General features: G+C 55.2%; 1 long non-coding RNA gene across 1 annotated transcript in view; it reads right to left on the minus strand.

The window, feature by feature from the left end:
- Positions 1-14,189, minus strand: part of LOC122933788 — a 16,396-nt gene extending 2,207 nt beyond the window's left edge. The window contains exon 1 of the long non-coding RNA XR_006388556.1: positions 14,144-14,189. This is a non-coding gene — a long non-coding RNA (uncharacterized LOC122933788). The remainder of the gene's footprint in view (positions 1-14,143) is intronic.
- Between the last annotated feature and the right edge of the window lie 514 nt (positions 14,190-14,703).

The raw sequence follows: 14,703 nt of genomic DNA on the forward strand, positions 1-14,703 counted from the left end.
ACCCGAGTCCAAAGAGGCTCTGGCAAGATACACACACTGCCCAAATAGATTAGCAAAGGGAGCAAGAAAGCTTTGATCAGGTGCACCCTTTCCCTGAGGGTCAAAGACCAGCCCTTCCACTGGTCGACCTTCTGAGCGGCGATCTTAAGCCTGTCGTCCCAATTTTGGGTGGGATAATCCCCATGGCCGAAATGGATGCCTAGGACTTTGGCTGACGACTGGGGCCCTGGGAGGGTGTCCGGGAGATCGAAAGCTGGATCACCCCCTCCCAGCCAGAAACTCTCACACTTATCCCGATTGATCATGGACCCGGATGCCTCCGAGTAGCGGTCCACCTCAGACATCACGTATTCCGCCTCCCCTTTCGAGGACACGAAAATGGTGACATCGTCGGCGTACGCTACTGTCCTCAGAGTGGCTTCCGGCGCCGCCGGATCCATCCCGACTCCCGCCAACGGTCCACGATTGACCCGCTTAAGAAAGGGATCAATCGCGAACACGTATAAAAGCGGGCTCAAAGGACAACCCTGGCGAACGCCAGACCCAACCTCAAAAGGGCAGCCAGACCAACCGTTCACAAGCGGGAAACTCTCTGCCCCCGCATACAAGATCTTTAACCAATCGACGAACCCCCCCGGCAGGCCATACTTCAGAAGGACCGACCAGAGGTACTCGTGGTTCACCCGATCAAACGCCTTTGCTTGATCTAAGGACAGCATGTACCCCTTCCAGTGGCCTGCCCTACTCTGTTCCACTGCCTCTCGGACACCGAGGACAGCACTAAAAGTGCTGCGGCCTGGAACTGAGCAATGCTGAGCCACCGAAAGAAGCTGAGGCGCGAACTTCACCAGCCTGTTAAACAGAATCTTGGCCAGAATCTTTCTGTCCGTGTTGAGAAGTGCTATGGGACGCCAGTTCTCAATACGGCTCGGATCTTTACCCTTTGATAGAAGGATCAGTGCTGACCTCCTCATTGACCGAGGCAGAGTGCCCGAGGATAAACATTCATTGAATACCTCAGTCAAGAGGGGACATAAAGAGTCCTTAAAGGTCCTATAAAACTCGGATGTTAAGCCATCCGGGCCTGGCGACTTCTTCAGAGCTAACCCTTCCACCGCCAGGATAACTTCCTCCTTTCTGATCTCTTCTACCAAAACGTCAAAAGAGAGGTGAGCTTCTGACTCAGGGGTAATTTCAGCCAGGAAAGCCGACATCCTGTCCCGATCCAGATCCCTCTTCCCCAGGAGGCACGAGTAAAAGGATCTGACGACTTCCAGGATCCCTGATCTGGACCTGTTCAGAGATCCTGTACCATCAATCAGTCCTGTTATTAATTTACTCTTCACTGACATCTTACAGTTTCTGTAGGGGTCGGGCGAGCGGTACCTCCCGAAGTCCCTCTCAAAAACCAAAGATGTGTGTCTATCATACTGGCACCTCTTGAGCAAAGATTTCACCCTGGAGATATCCTCGCGGCTACCTCCAGTCGAGACCAGATCTTCGAGTTTCCTCCTCAGACTCTGATACAGGCGGTACCTGTCCAGAGACCTGAGGCTCGAGAGCTGGCGGAAGAACTTTGCAGCCCGATCTTTGAATACCTCCCACCACTCTGACTTAGTGTCACAGAGATCCAGCAAGGCTACCTGATTCTGAAGAAAGTCCTCAAAGGATTGTCTCACCTCTGCTTCCTCCAGGACTCCCGCATTCAGCTTCCAGTAACCTCTTCCCATTTGGGGGGATTCTGAAATATTCAGAGAAAACATAATCAGACAGTGATCAGAGAATTCTACCTCCACAATTCTCAAGGGCGAGAAAGTAGTCTCCTCTTTCAAAAAAAACCTGTCTATTCTAGACCTAATCCTATCTCCTCTATAATAAGTGAAACCCCCGTGGTCTGAGGTGTGCCTAATGTGGACATCCACCAGACGAGCCTCACTAGCTATACTATTCAATGCTATACTATCATAAGCCAGCCGGTCTCTGGTGCCTCCCCTATCTTGGGACCTCACGATGGTGTTGAAGTCCCCACCAAAGACCACTTGCCGGCTTGTAAAAAGGAAAGGCTTGATCCTCATAAAGAGACATTTCCTGTCCCACTTGGACTGGGGCCCATAGATGTTAATTAGGCGCAGTTCCTGTCCCTTCATGAGGATATCTAAAATCAAACACCTCCCCATTTCCAGCTCAACCACCCGTCGGCATTCTACCGGTACGGTGAAAAGGACCGCCACTCCGCTATACCGCTCAGCCGCAAGAGACCAGAAGGAGGGCCCAGATCTCCACTCCCTCTTTGCTTTGTATATTTCTGCCAAGTTTGACAGTCTGGTCTCCTGCAAAAATAAAACGTCAGCTTCAACACGGCTGAAAAAATCAAAGGCTGCGTAGCGAGCCGCATCAGATTTTATGCTGGCGACATTAATGGTCGCCAGCGTGAGCCGAGTGGGTACCGCCATACTTGGTGTTTAAGCTGAACGTCCTCCTCCCTTCCCACCCCTCCTACCCCTCCCGGGGCTATCCTCTAAGGCGGCACGTCCTCTTTTGAGGGAGACGGTGGTGTCCATACCTTCTGTCACCACCGCTCCCTCTTGCGTACCGCCCCTGCCTTTCTTAGTTCCGGGAATCGGGTTTGCCTCCTCTTCTGGGGACCTTACGTCCGCACCAGAGAGGGGCACGGGGCCTCCTGGAAGCCCTCCCACCTTCGCCCCCGGTACCCCACTTCTTACCTCCTCCCCGGATGAAGAGGAGGCGGAGATCTCATCCAAAGTGAGATACCGGTTGGAGAGCCCAAGAGGGGAGCCAGTTGCGCCTTCCCTGGCTACTTTGGTCGGGCTCTTGATCTTTTTGGAGTACCGCTTCCGTCTGTTGGTGTAGGACCCAGTCTCACTACCCTCTGCTGCGCTTTCGTAGTGTGAAGACTGGGTCCCACCGGCTCGGTCTAGTCTCTCGACTTCCGCACTCAGCTCCCTGTCCCCTAGGGTCTCTGAACTACGGGAGTCAGCCATTTGGGGAGGGGCAGACATCACCCCATTGTGGCAGGGTTCCATCTGCTCCCTCTCCACCAGGCGTCTCTCCCTCCGCCTCTGCCGGGACGGACCGCTCTTGGTCTTCACTGACCCCTCAACTCGACTGTCTCCGCCAGCACCCGCCTCAGCCGAAGGGACCTCCCGGCCCACTCCTGCGTGAGCTCGGGCCGCATTAACCTCTGAGAGGGGACAACGACTGAATGGGTGTCCGAGCACACCACACAGGTTGCACCTAATCTCCTTACAAGATGCGGCGAGGTGACCTGTCCCTCCACACAGCGCGCACTTCTGCACTTGGCAGCTGGCGCTGAAGTGTGAAGGGCTGCCGCACTTGTGACAGAGCTTAGGCTGCCCCCTGTAGAAGGCGAGAATTCTATCCCGGCCGATGAAGGCAGAGGATGGAATGTGGGAAACTGTACTTCCCAGACATTTCAACTTTATATTGAAAGTCCAGGCTCCCGACCAAATGCCAAATTCGTCCAGGTTTTTCGATGGTACACCCTGGACGTCGCCGTACCTGCTGAGCCAGGTCAGAATGTCAACGCAAGAAAGTGATTCGTTACGGGTCAAAACGGTCACTTTCTTGACGTTGTTCTGACGGGATATCGCCTGGGCGAAAAACCCCTTCCAATCCGGTGAGTTCTTCACCAGCTCATACCCGGACCAGAAAAGCTCTAGGCCCTCCGGCCGGGCAAAGCTGACGTCGAACTCCCCGGAACCATAGGGATGTATCAGGGCGAAGATGTCAACCACCCTGAAACCCATCCCAAGCAGGAGCTCCACCACCCTTTTTCTTGTAGGGCAGGCATCATTGCTTCTCCACTTGAGACAGACTACATTCCGTCTGGTCCCAGGTCCGGTTGTGGGCAGGGACCAGGTGGTCTCGCCCCCCCTTTCCTCTCGGAAAGCCCGCAGGCCGTGCCTGTCTATCCATAAGGATAGGTCCACTTTCTCACCCTCTACTGTCATTGAACTCTCACCCCTTCTGAGAGCCTCCAGGAGTCGCCGCTGCAAGTCACCAACCGCGACTCCCGGAAATGAGGAAGCCAACGAGGACAGCCCCTCCCCCCCCACGGCCGCAGCCACACTGGCATAACTTCTGCCAGGTGTTACGGCCGCAGGAGGGGCAACCGAACCGGCACCCCCCACTACACTACCACCAGATGCCACACCGGATCCCTCCAGAGGGCGGACACCAGGAGCCGCAGCCACCGCTTTTTCAGCGACGGTCCGCTGACCCCCAGCGTCCCTCCCACCTTTGGGACCAGATGCAGCACCTGCACCAACCCCCTTACCACCACCCTGCTCACATACACCCTTTCTTCCTGCTGGGACAGCTGGTGCAGCAGGTGGTTTAACAGGTGTCATATTATTTTTATTTATCCTGCTATCTCTAACTTTTCCATCTTTGTTATTTACTTTATTATTATTACCCTTATTATTTGTACTGTACCCCCTGCCACCCTCGTTGCCACTGTCCAAGCCCCCCCCCCCCCCCCGCCCTTAAGACCTGGGCTTTGACTACCACCTTCCCCCCCTCCCCAGCGCTTAATTCAGCGCCGGAGGAGGAGGCGGAGGGGGCATGTCCAGTGTCAGCAGCATTCCAGCTGGAGCAGTAGTGGCAGAAGGGTGTGGTTGTTTGGAGCTCCTGGACTTCCACCTCGTTAAGGGCCCAGGGAGATTTCCAACATCCTAATCCCCTGGGCGGAACCAGACTTGTGGGGAGGCTTTACCATCTCTCTCCCCAGCCCAGGCCCTGCCTCTCCCTAGGGAGTTTGGCAGGGGCCTGGGCCATGACTTCTAAGAAGAAGAACCCTGCTCCCCGGACGGGGTCAGGCGGATCCCGCGCACGGACCCAGAGTGGTGGAGGCGAGGGGGTGAGGAAGACCGGACGAGGTAGCAGCAGCCAAGTCCCCCCCGAGGACCCTGGAACTTCCGGAAGGAGGATTGCAAGAATTGCTGAGGCTGAGGAGGTGCCGTCCCAGGTAGGTTGGGGGTCCCGGAGGGAGGGAGAGTCCACCCCCACCTACAGCTCCCGGGTGGCGTTTCACCTCCGTGAGGTTAAGGAGCTGGGACGGCACCTCAAAATCCTGAGCCAGGAGCTTGGGTTGCAGAGGGCCAGGGCAAACAGTATGTCCAGTAAAAAACGGCCCCCTGTATCACTAAGGATTAAGGAACTGAAAGCAGAGATTGATGCATTTAAAGATAAAAGGGATTCTTTAATCTCTGAGAGTGGCCCCTTCAAGGAGAAACTCCTTAACAAGGCAAGGTTTTTGGCCATGGAGGAAAGGAGGGGGGAGCGGTGTGAGGGGGATAGCGGGGAGGAGGAGGAGGAGGAGGAGGGCAGTGTGCTGGGTGAATCACCTGCGTCCGGCGCAACTGTCACTCCCCGGTCGTCCCTGCCTGAACCTGCACCAGCTCCCCCTCTGAATTCCCAGCTGTCGGTACCAGAGGGGTACAGCAGCATAACTGCTGAGCAAGCAGGGCTGCCCCCATCCGACGATGAGGACTTTGAAGGCAGCTGTGATGGTGGCGGAGGACTCCTAGAGGAGATTCGGATATTGGAATCGCCGATGGAGCTGCAGGGTTTCGCGTTTGGAAACGAACTACTGGAAGATGGTGGCGGAGAAAAAAAGAAAAAGAAAAAGAAAAAAGAAGAAAAATTTGACATTAAATATGTTTTTGTACCGCACCTGGCAGGGACTGAAAAGTCAATGTCAGGTGCGGCATTAGCAAGTATTGTTCCGGATCACACTGTAAATAGTGACCAATCGGGGACCTCTGGCACTGTGGGTCGCTCCCCTGTGGGAGGGGGGAGTGGCTTGGTGCAGGAGCGTGCCCCCGTGATAGAGGCGTTTCTGTCCGCCGCCCCGGTGTGCAGGGCGGCGCTGGGGCGGTGTGACGGGATCGTCGTTCCTCCCACCCATGTTGGTGCTCCCTCGGTCCCCGCTGTCGGCTTGCGGCGGGGATCGGGGAGCGGAGATGCGGCGGCGGGGGGCGCGGCTGGGGGCGTGTCCGGGGGCGTTCCCGGCGCTGTTCCTGTACGTGGGGATGGTGCCGGGGTCGTGTCCGGGTGCGCTCCTGGGCGCGGTCCTCCTCTTACCAGTGATGATGCGGCTGGAAGTGCGGTTGGGGGTGTGTCCGGGGGCGCGTCCAGGGCCCCTCCGGTTGGTGCGCATGTGGGCGTGGCCAGGGGGGGTTCCGGGCTGTGCTTCCGGGCGCTCTCCTAGTGCCGCAGGTGAAATCACGGGCACGGCAGGCAAGCGCCTGTGCCCAAAAGAACTGGGGATCGGAGCAGCTGGAAGGGAGGAGCCTGCGGTACCCCGGTCCTCCAAAAGGGGTGTGATTGCGCCACAGTATGTGGCAGAATACATTGCCACTGGGCGCGCCCCCTCTGTTTCCGCCTCCTCCTCCGGCGCTAAATTAAGTGCTGGGGAGGGGGGGAATATAATTACCAATGCCCAGATCTTGAGGGCAGCAGAGGAGGGCTTGGCCAGTGGCAATGAAAGTGGCAATAATAATGTGTGTAATGTAAATAGTGTGACATTTCCTGCACCAGCTGTCCCAGCAGGTGGAAGGGGTGCATGTAAGCGGGGTAGTGATGTTGGTGGAGGTGCCGCATCGGGTCCCAAAGGTGGGGTGGACGCTGGGGGTCAGCGGACCGTCGCTGAAAAAGCGGTGGCGGCGGCTCCTGGTGTCCGCCCTCCGGAGGGATCCGGTGTGGCATCTGGTATTCGTGTAGTGGGGAGGGCCAGTTCGGTTGCCCCTCCTGCGGCCGTAACACCTGGCAGAAGTTATGCCAGTGTGGCTGCGGCCGTGGGGGGGGAGGGGCTATCCTCGTTGGCTTCCTCATTCCCGGGAGTCGCGGTTGGTGACTTGCAACGGCGACACCTGGAGGCCCTCAAAAGGGGGGAGAGTTCAATGATAGTAGAGGGTGAGAAAGTGGATCTATCCTTATGGATAGACAGGCACGGCCTGCGAGCTTTCCGAGAGGAAAGGGGGGGGCGAGACCACCTGGTCCCTGCCCACAACCGGCCCTGGGACCAGACGGAATGTAGTCTGTCTCAAGGGGAGAAGCGATGATGCCTGCCCTACAAGGAAAAGGGTGGTGGAGCTCCTGCTTGGGATGGGTTTCAGAGTGGCTGACATCTTCGCCCTGATACATCCCTATGGTTCCAAGGAGTTCGACATCAGCTTTGCCCGGCCGGAGGGCCTAGAGCTGGTGAAGTACTTACCGGATTGGAAGGGGTTTTTCGCCCAGGCAATAACCCGTCAGAACAACGTCAAGAAAGTGACCGTTTTGACCCGTAACGAATCGCTTTCTTGCGTTGATATTCTGACCTGGCTAAGCAGGTACGGTGACGTCCAGGGTGTACCATCTAAAAACCTGGACGAATTTGGCATTTGGTCGGGAGCCTGGACTTTCAATGTGAAGTTGAAATGTCTGGGAAGTACGGTTTCCCACATTCCATCCTCTGCCTTCATCGGCCGGGATAGGATTCTCGTTTTCTACAGGGGACAGCCTAAGCTCTGTCACAAGTGCGGCAGCCCTTCGCACTTCAGCGCCAGCTGCCAAGTGCAGAAGTGCGCGTTGTGTGGAGGGACAGGTCACCTTGCCGCATCTTGTAAGGAGATTAGGTGCAACCTGTGTGGTGTGCTCGGACACCCATTTAGTCGTTGTCCCCTCTCAGAGGTCAATGCGGCCCGAGCTCACGCAGGAGTGGGCCGGGAGGTACCTTCGGCTGAGGCGGGTGCTGGCGGAGACAGTCGAGTTGAGGGGTCAGTGAAGACCAAGAGCGGTCCGTCCCGGCAGAGGCGGAGGGAGAGATGCCAGGCGGAGAGGGAGCGGGAGGAACCCCACCACAATGGGGTGATGTCTGCCCCTCCCCAAATGGCTGACTCCCGTAGTTCGGAGACCCTAGGGGACAGGGAGCTAAGTGCGGAAGTCGAGAGACTAGACCGAGCCGATGGGACCCGGTCTTCGCACTACGAAAGCGCAGCAGAGGGTAGTGAGACTGGGTCCTATACCAACAGACGGAAACGGTACTCAAAAAAGAAAAACAGCCCGACCAAAGTAGCCAGGGAAGGCGTAACTGGCTCCCCTCTTGGGCTCTCCAACCGGTATCTCACTTTGGATGAGATCTCCGCCTCCTCTTCATCCGGGGAGGAGGTACGAAGTGGGGTACCGGAGGCGAAGGTGGGAGAGCTTCCAGGAGGCCCCGTGCCCCTCTCTGGTGTGGATGTAAGGTCCCCAGTAGAGGAGGCAAACCAGATTCCCGGAACCGAGAAAGACAGGGGCGGTACGCAAGAGGGAGCGGTGGTGACAGACGGAATGGACACCACCGTCTCTCTCAAAAGAGGACGTGCCGCCTTAGAGGATAGCCCCGGGAGGGGAAGGAAGGGTGGGAAGGAAGGAGGACATTCAGCTTAAACACCAAGTATGGCGGTACCCACTCAGCTGACGCTGGCGACCATTAATGTCGCCAGCGTTAAATCTGATTCTGCTCGCTATACAGCCTTTGATTTTTTCAGCCGAGTTGAAGCTGATGTTTTATTTTTGCAGGAGACCAGACTGTCAAACTTGGCAGAAGTACATAAGGCGAAGAGGGAGTGGAGATCTGGGCCCTCCTTCTGGTCTCTTGCGGCTGAGCCGTATAGCGGAGTGGCGGTTCTTTTCACCGTACCGGTAGAATGCCGACGGGTGGTTGAGCAGGAAATGGGGAGGTGTTTGATCTTGGATATCCTCATGAAGGGACAGGAACTGCGCCTAATCAACATCTATGGGCCCCAGTCCAAGTGGGACAGGAAATGTCTCTTTATGAGGATCAAGCCTTTCCTTTTTACAAGCCGGCAAGTGGTCTTTGGTGGGGACTTTAACACCATCGTGAGGTCCCAAGATAGGGGACCGGCTGGCTTATGATAGTGTAGCTTTAAATAGCATAGCTAGTGAGGCTCGTCTGGTGGATGTCCACATTAGGCACACCCCAGACCACGGGGGTTTCACTTTCTATAGAGGAGATAGGATTAGGTCTAGAATAGATAGGTTTTTTTTGAAGGAGGAGGCTACTTTCTCGCCCTTGAGGGTTGTGGAGGTAGAATTCTCTGACCACTGTCTGATTATGTTTTCTCTGAATATTTCAGAATCCCCCCAAATGGGAAGAGGTTACTGGAAGCTGAATGCGGGAGTCCTGAAGGAAGCAGAGGTGAGACAATCCTTTGAGGACTTTCTTCAGAGTCAGGTAACCTTGCTGGATCTCTGTGACACTAAGTCAGAGTGGTGGGAGGTATTCAAAGACCGGGCTGCAAAGTTCTTCCGCCAGCTCTCGAGCCTCAGGTCCCTGGACAGGTACCGCCTGTATCAGGGTCTGAGGAGGAAACTCGAAGATCTGGTCTCGACTGGAGGTAGCCGCGAGGGTATCTCCAGGGTGAAATCTTTGCTCAAGAGGTGCCAGTATGATAGACACACATCTTTGGTTTTTGAGAGGGACTTCGGGAGGTACCGCTCGCCCGACCCCTACAGAAACTGTAAGATGTCAGTGAAGAGTAAGTTAATAACAGGACTGGTTGATGGTACGGGGTCTCTGAACAGGTCCAGATCAGGGATCCTGGAAGTCGTCAGATCCTTTTACTCGTGCCTCTTGGGGAAGAGGGATCTGGATCGGGACAGGATGTCGGCTTTCCTGGCTGAGATCACCCCTGAGTCAGAAGCTCACCTCTCTTTTGACGGTTTGGTAGAAGAGATCAGGAAGGAGGAAGTTATCCTGGCGGTGGAAGGGTTAGCTCTGAAGAAGTCGCCAGGTCCGGATGGCTTAACATCCGAGTTTTATAAGACCTTTAAGGACTCTTTATGTCCCCTCTTGACTGAGGTATTCAATGAGTGTCTATCCTCGGGCACTCTGCCTCAGTCAATGAGGAGGTCAGCGCTGATCCTTCTATCAAAGGGTAAAGATCCGAGCCGTATTGAGAACTGGCGTCCCATAGCACTTCTCAATACGGACAGAAAGATTCTGGCCAAGATACTGTTTAACAGGCTGGTGAAATTCGCGCCACAACTTCTTTCGGTGGCTCAGCATTGCTCGGTTCCAGGCCGCAGCACTTTTAGTGCTGTCCTCGGTGTCCGAGAGGCAGTGGAACAGAGTAGGGCGGGCCACTGGAGGGGGTACATGCTGTCCTTAAATCAGGCAAAAGCGTTTGATCGGGTGAACCACGAGTACCTCTGGTCAGTCCTTCTGAAGTATGGCCTGCCGGGGGGGTTTGTCGATTGGTTAAAGATCTTGTATGCGGGGGCGGAGAGTTTCCCGCTTGTGAACGGTTGGTCTGGCTGCCCTTTTGAGGTTGGGTCTGGCGTTCGCCAGGGTTGTCCTTTGAGCCCGCTTTTATACGTGTTCGCGATTGATCCCTTTCTTAAGAGGGTCAGTCGTGGACCGTTGGCGGGAGTCGGGATGGATCCGGCGGCGCCGGAAGCCACTCTGAGGACAGTAGCGTACGCCGACGATGTCACCATTTTCGTGTCCTCGAGAGGGGAGGCGGAATACGTGATGTCTGAGGTGGATCGCTACTCGGAGGTATCCGGGTCCATGATCAATCGGGATAAGTGTGAGAGTCTCTGGCTGGGAGGGGGTGATCCAGCTTTCGATCTCCCGGACACCCTCCCAGGGCCCCAGTCGTCAGCCAAAGTCCTAGGCATCCATTTTGGCCATGGGGATTATCCCACCCAAAATTGGGACGACAGGCTTAAGATCGCCGCTCAGAAGGTCGACCAGTGGAAGGGCTGGTCTTTGACCCTCAGGGAAAGGGTGCACCTGATCAAAGCTTTCCTGCTCCCTTTGCTGATCTATTTGGGCAGTGTGTGTATCTTACCAGAGCCTCTCTGGACTCGGGTTTACAGTCTGTTCTTCCAGCTCTTATGGGGGAATAGACTGAACCTGATCAAGAGGGAGGTGACTTACCGCACGAGGAGACTAGGGGGGTTATCTATGGTCAACCCCGTGGTGTTTCTTGTAAACACATTTGTTAAAGCGAATCTGGCGAACCTCTGGATGGAGAGGGCTTCTCCGTGGGTAGTCTCCTGCCGGGGGTGGTTTCGGCCTTTCTTCCAGGAATGGGAGACAGGAGGGCGAGTGAAGGACTTGCGTACGCCTCACGGATATCTTCCGGCTTATGTCACCCCGATTCTGAAGGTAATCCGCCGGTGGGGTTTGGAGGTGGGGGAAATCAGGACTCTGTCAAGGAGGTCCCTTGACGAGAGGGTCTTGTTGTCCCACTTTCAAAAGCCCCTGGCCCTCAAGGATTGCCCAAACCGGGATCTAGACAAGGGGTTACAGTTGCTAAATTCTGCAAGGATCCCCTTGAAGTTTTGGGACTTGGCTTGGCGCTGCTTTCACGGGAGGCTGTATGTAAGGGACAATCTGAAGTACAGGAACTCTGATGAAAGGGGTTGTCCCCGGGAGGAGTGCGGCTCCATACTGGAAAGTATGGAGCACTTCCTGCTTCAGTGTCCCTTTAATACAGAGGTATACAAACGGGTGGGAGCTTCCATTGGCTGGCCTAGGCTAGCCAGCTTCTCCTATGCGGAGTGGGCCTATGGAGTGCTCAGAGACCTGGGAAGAAGTGACCTGTGCACATGTTTTTTAGTTAGCATAGTGGTTAGGTACTACACGTGGAACGCACGGTGTTTAGTTTCAACGAAGCAGAAAGTCCTCCCAGTGGATGAGGTGTGTAGGAACATTCTGGGGGACCTGGTGAAGGTGCGTTCTCTTGAGTATGAAAGACTGGGTACCAGTAGGGCCTCTCTCCTCTGGAGAGGCTTTGCTTTTAGTGTACCGTAGTCTAGTAGTACTCTTCCTGGTGGTGGGCTGATACTCTCACCTTAGATTTTTGTTTTGGAATACAGTATATGGTTTTGAAAGGCTTGCAAAGGACTATGCGGACATGGGAGGACATGGGGCGAGGGCTGGATGTGGGTGGTGGTGGTGGGGCTGGCCTCGGACTATGCGGACATGCTGAGGACATGAGGCGGAGGTCAGCCCTGAGGGTCTTAGTTTAGAATAGGGAGTGGTTAGGGACAGTTTAGGTTAGGTTAAGTTGTGTTGTGTGCAGTGTTTATATAAAAAAAAATAAAAAAAAAAATTTAAAAATAAAATAAATAAAAATTCCCCAAAAAAAATCAATTATATTTTTCCTTTTCATTTTTCTTTTTGTTTATAGGCAGATTGCTTAGGTTTTGTTATGACAAAATAGTCATATTTTTGTTTAAGTTTGTTTTTGATTTGTTTTTTTTTGTTGGCTAGAGTAGCCTTTTATTTTTTCTGTTGTTTGGGGGTTAGGATTACAGCCGAACTGGCTAGGTAAGTTTTATTTATTGTAGTTTTTGATATGTGTAGTTTTTTGATATGTGTAGGTTTATAGTTATCGGTATGAATGTGTGTGAGAATGTGGCTGGGGCAGCTGGAATGCTGTCTTTGTTTTTCTGTTTGTTTAAGTTTCTGTTTATGTATTTAATGTAACGTTTTGTATTTTTATAATAAAAAAGAGTTCCAGAAGCACGGCCAGGCACCCCCCCGGCCACGCCCATATGCGCGTCGATAGGAGGATGCCCGGACGCACCTCCAGACACACACCCGGCGCCCCCGGCCACGCCCCCCGCTCCGTCCGCCGCCGCCTCCTTTGATCCCCGCCGCACGTTTGTAGCTGCAGGCGGGGACCCAGTGCTATCACCGCCCCGTGTAGGAGGGACGGTGACCCCATCATCACACCGCCCCAGCACCACCCTACACACCGGGACTTCAGGCAGGGCGGTAACCAGAGCGGCAGACGGGGCGGCCGACAGAGCGATGGGCGGGGCCTCCCGATTTTCCTGCCCACCCCCTCCACTTTCAATACGTGGCTGCTGGTTCCCTCTTTCTGCTGACACCTCCTCCCTGCCTCCGCATGCAAGGACGGCGTCCGGCGCCATTTTGGGCTGCACAATCTCCCCGCTCCTCCGCCCAGACACCACCCCAGATGCCGAGACAGGGAGTTTAGCGGGATACACGCCTGGTGAAGACTTTTCAGCCTCCACCAAGCGTGTATAGACAAAACGAGTCTGTATGCTTTTTTTTTCCTTTTTCTTCCTGTTTTTTCTTTTCTTGCTGCCACTCTCGTCCTCGTCCAGCAGATCCTCTCCAAACGCAAACCCTTGAAGGTCCACTGCAGGTGATTCCAGCAACCGGATTTCTCTCAGGAGACCGCCTTCTTCACTGCTGCCCTCCATATCCGATGTTTCATCCGAAGATGGTAACGCAGGTAGGTCTAATGGTTCCTGCTCCGGCGGAATGCCACTGTATACCTCCGGGAGGGCTGGTTCAGACTGCACGGTTTGGGGACCTGCCTGGGATGCCTGAGATTCGGAGTCTATTCCCAACTCCTCCTCCTCGCTCTCCGCACCCCCGCACGGCTCCCCTCTCCTTACAGCCTCCATCTCCCTGAACCGATCCCCATTTTCAAGTTTTTCCCTGAAGGGACCACTTCCCTCCAGTAAATGTTCCTGCTGCCTCAGAGAGGCCTCTAGGTCCTCTTTCAGGACCCTAATTTGTTCTTTGAGGGGGGGCCTCTTTGATCTAGAGGAGATGGTGGACCTGGCCCTCGTCTCCTTCAATTCTTTCCTCACAGCTTTGAGGTGCCATCCCAGCTCATCATATTCCCGTAGGTGGGCCGCTATACGGGAGCTGTAGGTGAGGGTGCTTTCTCCCTCCCACCGGGACCCCCATCCTACCTGGGACGACACCTCTCGGCCTCCTGCTGGTAGATTCTTCCTTCCTGACGTCCTCGGGTCCTCAGGGGGGACTTGGCTACCACCGCGTCCAGTTCTTTTCGCCCCCTCGCCGCCATTGTTCAGGGTCGGTATCCATGCGTCCATACTCCCCTCCGACCCAAGCCGGGGAGCAGGGGCGCCCTTGCGGGACGACATGGCCGCAGGACCCTGCCAGCTCCCTAGGGAGAGGCAGGGCCTGGGCTGGGGAGAGGTGGTAGAGAACTCCCCACAAGTCTGGAACTCCTCCTGGGGAGCAGATGACAGGAAACTCCCCAGAGAGGCCTGTGCTTTGGAAGATCAGGAGCTCAGTGAAAACACTTCCTTCTACCGCGGCTGCTGGCACCAGACTTGCCCTCCAATAGATCCTCGTTAAAGGATTTAAAGTGTACTCATTCCAATTACAGGGCCTCGAAAGAGTCCTGTATTGTTATTTTTCGTCACTACCTCCCCGAGTCGGGAGTGGGTAATTTGCGCGCCTGCTGCCTTCCTTGGATGTGGTAGCCGTTTCTCAGGCTCCCTCTCCGGAATCGAACCCTGATTCCCCGTTACCCGTGGTCACCATGGTAGGCGCAGAAAGTACCATCGAAAGTTGATAGGGCAGACATCCGAATGGATCGTCGCCGTCACGGGGACGTGCGATCGGCCCGAGGTTATCTAGAGTCACCAAAGCGGCCGGGGAGAGCGGCGGCGGGCGGGAATCGGGGAGGCCGAGACCACCCCCGCCCGCGGGCCCCGCCGCGCCCGGGCCCCCGGATTGGTTTTGGTCTGATAAATGCACGCATCCCTGGGGGTCAGCGCTCGTCGGCATGTATTAGCTCTAGAATTACCACAGTTATCCAAGTAACGGTTGGAGCGATCAAAGGAACCATAACTGATTTAATGAGCCAT

This window comes from Bufo gargarizans, chromosome 4 (genome assembly GCF_014858855.1).
Source record: "Bufo gargarizans isolate SCDJY-AF-19 chromosome 4, ASM1485885v1, whole genome shotgun sequence".
Classification (NCBI taxonomy): Eukaryota; Metazoa; Chordata; class Amphibia; order Anura; family Bufonidae; genus Bufo; species Bufo gargarizans.